Below are 8,377 nucleotides of genomic sequence, written 5' to 3' on the forward strand. Positions count from 1 at the left end.
TCGGTAGGATTTCTCAAACTTAGGCAAGTACTGGATTGCAGCTAAACCTCCAAGTTGGAGGACTGCTCACCACTCGGTAGGATTTCTCAAACTTAGGCGAGTGCTGCTCACCACAATCTCGTCCTTCTTCTTGACGGTGCAACCCACGGGGGGAAAAAGGGTCGAGACCGACCCATACCGTTTGGTAGGACTTTTTATCACTTAGGCGAGTACTGGACCGCAGCTAAGCCTTCGAGTGAGAGACACACTCACCACTCAGTAGGATTTTTATCACTTACACGAGTACTGGACTGCAGCTAAGCCCCCGAGTGAGAGGTAGACTCACCACTCGGTAGGGTTTTTCGGACTTAGGCGAGTATCGCACTATAGCTAAGTCCCCGAGTGGGAGGACTGCTCACCACTCGGCAGGAATTTTCAAACTAAGGCAGTACTCGACTGCAGCTAAGCCTTCGAGTGGTAGGGCTGCTCACCACTTGGTAGGATTTCTCAAACTTAGGGAGTACTGAACTGCAGCTAAGCCCCCGAGTGGGAAGGCCGCTCACCACTCGGTAGGATTTCTCAAACTTAGGCGAGTACTGGACTGCAGCTAAGCCTCCAAGTGGGAGGGCTGCTCACCACTCGGTAGGATTTCTCAAACTTAGGCGAGTACATGACTGCAGCTAAGCCCCCGAGTGGGAGGGCTCCTCACTGTTGGAAATATGCCGCAGAGGCAATAATAAAAGCATTATTATTATATTTCCTTGTTCATGATCTTTTATGCATGCTATAATTGTATTATCCGGAAATCGTAATACACGTGTGAATACATAGACCACAATACGTCCCTAGTGAGCCTCTGGTTGACTAGCTCGTTGATCAACAAATAGTCATGGTTTCCTGACTATGGACATTGGATGTCGTTGATAACGGGATCACATCATTAGGAGAATGATGTGATGGACAAGACCCATTCCTAAGCATAGCACAAGATCATGTAGTTCGTTTTGCTAGAGCTTTTCCAATGTCAAGTATCTCTTCCTTAGACCATGTGATCGTGTAACTCCCGGATACCGTAGGAGTGCTTTGGGTGTACCAAACGTCACAACATAACTGGGTGACTATAAAGGTGCACTGCAGGTATCTCCGAAAGTGTCTGTTGAGTTGACACGGATCAAGACTGGGATTTGTCACTCCGGATAACGGAGAGGTATCACTGGGCCCACTCGGTAGTGCATCATCATAATGAGCTCAAAGTGACCAAGTGTCTGGTCACGGGATCATGCATTACGGTGCGAGTAAAGTGACTTGTCGGTAACGAGATTGAACGAGGTATTGGGATACCAACGATCGAATCTCGGGCAAGTAACACACCGTCTGACAAAGGGAATAGTATACGGGGTTGTTTGAATCCTCGACATCGTGGTTCATCCGATGAGATCATCGAGGAGTATGTGGGAGCCAACATGGGTATCCAGATCCAGCTGTTGGTTATTGACCGGAGAGCCGTCTCGGTCATGTCTGCATGTCTCCCGAACCCGTAGGGTCTACACACTTAAGGTTCGGTGATGCTAGGGTTATAAGGAAGACTTGTATGTGATTACCGAATGTTGTTCGGAGTCCCGAATGAGATCCCGGACGTCACGAGGAGTTCCGAAAGGGTCCGGAGGTAAAGATTTATATATAGGAAGTTGTCATGCGGACACCGGAAAGTTTCGGGGGCATATCGGTATTGTACCGGGGCCACCGAAAGGGTTCCGGGGGTCCACCGGGAGGGGCCACCCCTCTCGGAAGGCCTCATGGGCCGCATGGGGCAGGGAACCAATCCCTAGAGGGCTGGGCGCCCCCCCCCCCCCACCCTTGGGCCCATGCGCCTAGGGTTGGGGGGGAACCCTAAGGGGGGCGCACCCCCTTTGCTTGGGGGCGCACCCCCTTTGCTTGGGGGGCAAGCCCCCTCCCTGGCCGCCGCCCCCCCTCTAGATCTCATCTAGAGGGGGCCGGCCCCCTTCCCCCTTCCCCTATAAATAGAGGGGCGAGGGGAGGGCTGAACACCTGATCCAAGGCGCAGCCCCTCCCCTCCCCAACACCTCTCCTCCTCCGTTGAGCGCTTGGCGAAGCCCTGTCGGAGTACTGTCTCTCCACCATCATCACGCCGTCGTGCTACTGCTGGAGCCTTCTTCCTCAACCTCTCCTTCCCCCTTGCTGGATCAAGAAGGAGGAGACATCGTCCGTACCGTATGTGTGTTGAATGCGGAGGTGCTGTTCGTTCAGCACTTGGTCATCGGTGATTTGAATCACGGCGAGTACGACTCCATCATCACCGTTCCCTTAAACGCTTCCGCACGCGATCTACAAGTGGTATGTAGATGCAATCTCTCTCCCATGACTCGTTGCTTAGATGAACTCATAGATGGATATTGGTGAAACCGTAGGAAAATTTTTATTTTTTGCAACGTTCCCCAACAGTGGCATCATGAGCTAGGTCTATACGTAGTTCTCTATTGCATGAGTAGAACACAATTTTGTTGTGGGCGTAGATCTTGTCAACTTGCTTGCCGCTACTAGTCTTTTCTTGCTTCAGCGGTATTGTGGGATGAAGCGGCCTGGACCGACCTTACACGTACGCTTACGTGAGACAGGTTCCACCGACTGACATGCACTAGTTGCATAAGGTGGCTAGCGGGTGTCTGTCTCTCCTAATTTAGTTGGAGCGGATTAGATGAAAATGGTCCTTATGAAGGGTAAATAGAAGTTGACAAAATAACGTTGTGGTTATTCGTAGGTAAGAAAACGTTCTTGCTAGAACCCAATTGCAGCCACGTAAAAGATGCAACAACAATTAGAGGACGTCTAACTTGTTTTTGCAGCAATTGTCATGTGATGTGATATGGCCAGAAGTTGTGATGAACGATGAATGATATATTGTGATGTATGAGATCATGTTCTTGTAATAGGAATCACGACTTGCATGTCGATGAGTATGACAACCGGCAGGAGCCATAGGAGTTGTCTTTATTTTTTGTATGACCTGCGTGTCATTGAAGAACGCCATGTAAATTACTTTACTTTATTGCTAAACGCGTTAGCCATAGAAGTAGAAGTAGTCGTTGGTGTGACAACTTCATGAAGACACAATGATGGAGATCATGATGATGGAGATCATGGTGTCATGCCGGTGACGAAGATGATCATGGAGCCCCGAAGATGGAGATCGAAGGAGCTATATGATATTGGCCATATCATGTCACTACTATATAATTGCATGTGATGTTTATTATGTTTTATGCATCTTGTTTACTTAGAACGGCGGTAGTAAATAAGATGATCCCTTATAATAATTTCAAGAAAGTGTTCCCCCTAACTGTGCACCGTTGCTAAAGTTCGTCGTTTCGAAGCACCACGTGATGATCGGATGTGATAGATCCTTGCGTTCACATACAACGGGTGTAAGACAGATTTACACATGCAGAACACTTAGGGTTAACTTGACGAGCCTAGCATGTACAGACATGGCCTCGGAACACAAAGACTGAAAGGTCGAACATGAGTCGTATGGAAGATACGATCAACATGGAGATGTTCAACGATGATGACTAGTCTGTCTCATGTGATGATCGGACACGGCCTAGTCGACTCGGATCGTGTAACACTTAGATGACTAGAGGGATGTCTAATCTGAGTGGGAGTTCATTAAATAATTTGATTAGATGAACTTAATTATCATGAACTTAGTCTAAAACTTTTGCAAAATATGTCTTGTAGATCAAATGGCCAACGCTCATGTCAACATGAACTTCAACGCGTTCCTAGAGAAAACCAAGCTGAAAGATGATGGCAGCAACTATTCGGACTGGGTCCGGAACCCGAGGATCATCCTCATAGCAGCCAAGAAAGATTATGTCCTAGATGCACCGCTAGGTGAAGCACCCATCCCAGAGAACCAAGACGTTATGAACACTTGGCAATCACGTGCTGATGATTACTCCCTCGTTTAGTGCGGCATGCTTTACAGCTTAGAACCGGGGCTCCAAAAGCGTTTTGAGAAGCACGGAGCATATGAGATGTTCGAGGAGCTGAAAATGGTTTTCCAAGCTCATGCCCGGGTTGAGAGATATGAAGTCTCCAACAAGTTCTATAGTTGTAAGATGGAGGAAAACAGTTCTGTCAGTGAGCACATACTCAAAATGTCTGGGTTGCACAACCGCCTGTCCCAGTTGGAGATCAACCTCCCGGAAGAGGCGGTCATTGACAGAATCCTTCAGTCGCTCCCACCGAGCTACAAGAGCTTTGTGCTGAACTACAATATGCAGGGGATGGTGAAGACCATTCCTGAAGTATTCTCAATGCTGAAGTCAGCAGAGGTTGAAATCAAGAAAGAACATCAAGTGTTGATGGTCAATAAGACCACTAAGTTTAAGAAGGGCAAGGGTAAGAAGAACTTCAAGAAGGACGGCAAAGATGTTGCCGCGCCCGGTCAGTTGCCGGGAAGAAGTCAAAGAATGGACCCAAGCCTGAGACTGAGTGCTTTTATTGCAAGGGGAAGGGTCACTGGAAGCGGAACTGCCCCAAATACTTAGCGGACAAGAAGGCCGGCAACACTAAAGGTATATTTGATATACATGTAATTGATGTGTACCTTACCAGTACTCGTAGTAACTCCTGGGTATTTGATACCGGTGTCGTTGCTCACATTTGTAACTCACAGCAGGAGCTGCGGAATAAGCGGAGACTGGCGAAGGACGAGGTGACGATGCGCGTCGGGAATGGTTCCAAGGTCGATGTGATCGCCGTCGGCACGCTACCTCTACATTTACCTACGGGATTAGTTTTAAACCTCAATAATTGTTATTTAGTGCCAAGTTTGAGCATGAACATTGTATCTGGATCTCGTTTAATACGAGATGGCTACTCATTTAAATCCGAGAATAATGGTTGTTCTATTTATATGAGAGATATGTTTTATGGTCATGCCCCGATGATCAATGGTTTATTCTTAATGAATCTCGAACGTAATATTACACATATTCATAGTGTGAATACCAAAAGATGTAAAGTTGATAATGATAGTCCCACATACTTGTGGCACTACCGCCTTGGTCACATTGGTGTCAAGCGCATGAAGAAGCTCCATGCTGATGGACTTTTAGAGTCTCTAGATTATGAATCATTTGACACATGCGAACCATGCCTCATGGGCAAAATGACCAAGACCCCGTTCTCCGGAACAATGGAGCGAGCAACCAACTTGTTGGAAATCATACATACCGATGTGTGCGGTCCAATGAGCGTTGAGGCTCGCGGAGGATATCGTTATGTTCTCACTCTCACTGATGACTTGAGTAGATATGGGTATGTCTACTTGATGAAACACAAGTCTGAGACCTTTGAAAAGTTCAAGGAATTTCAGAATGAAGTAGAGAATCAACGTGACCGAAAGATAAAGTTCTTACGATCGGATCGTGGAGGAGAATATTTAAGTCACGAATTTGGTACACACTTAAGAAAATGTGGAATCGTTTCACAACTCACGCCGCCTGGAACACCTCAGCGTAAGGGTGTGTCCGAACGTCGTAATCGCACTCTATTGGATATGGTGCGATCTATGATGTCTCTTACCGACTTACCGCTATCATTTTGGGGATACGCTCTAGAGACAGCTACATTCACTTTAAACAGGGCACCGTCTAAATCCGTTGAGACGACACCGTATGAATTATGGTTTGGGAAGAAACCTAAGCTGTCGTTTCTAAAAGTTTGGGGATGCGATGCTTATGTCAAGAAACTTCAACCTGAAAAGCTCGAACCCAAGTCGGAAAAATGCGTCTTCATAGGATACCCTAAGGAAACCATTGGGTATACCTTCTACTTAAGATCCGAGGGCAAGATTTTTGTTGCCAAGAACGGATCCTTTCTGGAAAAAGAGTTTCTCTCGAAAGGAGTAAGTGGGAGGAAAGTAGAACTTGATGAAGTACTACCTCTTGAACCGGAAAGTAGTGCAGCTCAGGAAAACATTCCTGTGGTTCCTACACCGACTGGAGAGGAAATTAATGATGATGATCAAGGTACTTCTGATCAAGTTCCACAAGGACACGTTCCACACCAGAGTGGTATGGCAACCCTGTCCTAGAAATCATTTTGTTAGACAATGGTGAACCTTCGGACTATGAAGAAGCGATGGCGGGCCTAGATTCCAACAAATGGCTAGAGGCAATGAAATCCGAGATAGAATCCATGTATGAAAACAAAGTATGGACTTTGACTGACTTGCCCGATGATCGGCGAGCGATAGAAAACAAATGGATCTTTAAGAAGAAGACGGATGCGGATGGTAATGTCACCATCTATAAAGGTCGACTTGTCGCTAAGGGTTATCGGCAAGTTCAAGGGATTGACTATGATGAGACTTTCTCTCCCGTAGCGAAGCTTAAGTCCGTCCGAATCATGTTAGCAATTGCCGCATACTATGATTATGAGATATGGCAGATGGACGTCAAAACGGCATTCCTTAACGGGCATCTTAAGGAAGAACTGTATATGATGCAGCCGGAGGGTTTTGTCGATCCTAAGAATGCTAACAAAGTATGCAAGCTCCAGCGGTCCATTTATGGACTGGTGCAAGCATCTCGGAGTTGGAACATTCGCTTTGATGAGATGATCAAAGCGTTTGGGTTTATGCAGACTTATGGAGAAGCCTGCGTTTACAAGAAAGTGAGTGGGAGCTCTGTAGCATTTGTCATATTATATGTAGATGACATACTTTTGATGGGAAATGATATAGAATTCTTGGACAGCATTAAGGCCTACTTGAATAAGTGTTTTTCAATGAAGGACCTTGGAGAAGCTGCATATATATTGGGCATCAAGATCTATAGGGATAGATCAAGACGCCTCATAGGTCTTTCACAAAGCACATACGTTGATAAGATTTTGAAGAAGTTCAAAATGGATCAGTCCAAGAAAGGGTTCTTGCATGTACTGCAAGGTGTGAGATTGAGCTCGGCTCAATGCCCGACCACGGCAAAAGATAAAGAAGAGATGAGCGTCATCCCCTATGCCTCGGCCATAGGATCTATTATGTATGACATGTTGTGTACCAGACCTGATGTAAACCTTGCCGTAAGTTTGGTAGGTAGGTACCAAAGTAATCCCGGCAAGGAACACTGGACAGCGGTCAAGAATATCCTGAAGTACCTGAAAAGGACAAAGGACATGTTTCTCGTTTATGGAGGTGACGAAGGGCTCGTCGTAAAGGGTTACGTCGGCGCTAGCTTCGACACAGATCTGGATGACTCTAAGTCACAAACCGGATACGTGTATATGTTGAATGGTGGAGCAGTAAGCTGGTGCAGCTGCAAGCAGAGCGTCGTGGCGGGATCTACATGTGAAGCGGAGTACATGGCAGCCTCGAAGGCAGCGCATGAAGCAATTTGGGTGAAGGAGTTCATCACCGACCTAGGAGTCATACCCAATGCATCGGGGCCGATCAAACTCTTCTGTGACAACACTGGAGCTATTGCCCTTGCCAGGGAGCACAGGTTTCATAAGAAGACCAGGCACATCAAGCGTCGCTTCAACTCCATCCGTGAAAATGTTCAAGATGGAGACATAGATATTTGCAAAGTACATACCGATTTGAATGTCGCAGATCCGTTGACTAAACCTCTCTCGTGAGCAAAACATGATCAACACCAGAACTCTATGGGTGTTCGATTCATCACAATGTAACTAGATTATTGACTCTAGTGCAAGTGGGAGACTGCTGGAAATATGCCCTAGAGGCAATAATAAAAGCATTATTATTATATTTCCTTGTTCATGATAATTGTCTTTTATTCATGCTACAATTGTATTATCCGGAAATCGTAATACACGTGCGAATACATAGACCACAATACGTCCCTAGTGAGCCTCTATTTGACTAGCTCGTTGATCAACAGATAGTCGTGGTTTCCTGACTATGGACATTGGATGTCGTTGATAACGGGATCAGATCATTAGGAGAATGATGTGATGGACAAGACCCATTCCTAAGCATAGCGCAAGATCGTGTAGTTCGTTTTGCTAGAGCTTTTCCAATGTCAAGTATCTCTTCCTTAGACCATGAGATCGTGTAACTCCCGGATACCGTAGGAGTGCTTTGGGTGTACCAAACATCACAACGTAACTGGGTGACTATAAAGGTGCACTTCAGGTATCTCCGAAAGTGTCTGTTGAGTTGACACGGATCGAGACTGGGATTTGTCACTCCAGATAACGAAGAGGTATCACTGGGCCCACTCGGTAGTGCATCATCATAATGAGCTAAAAGTGACCAAGTGTCTGGTAACGGGATCATGCATTACGGTACGAGTAAAGTGACTTGCCGGTAACGAGATTGAACGAGGTATTGGGATACCAACGA

This window comes from Triticum dicoccoides, chromosome 5B (assembly GCF_002162155.2).
Source record: "Triticum dicoccoides isolate Atlit2015 ecotype Zavitan chromosome 5B, WEW_v2.0, whole genome shotgun sequence".
Taxonomy (NCBI): domain Eukaryota; kingdom Viridiplantae; phylum Streptophyta; class Magnoliopsida; order Poales; family Poaceae; genus Triticum; species Triticum dicoccoides.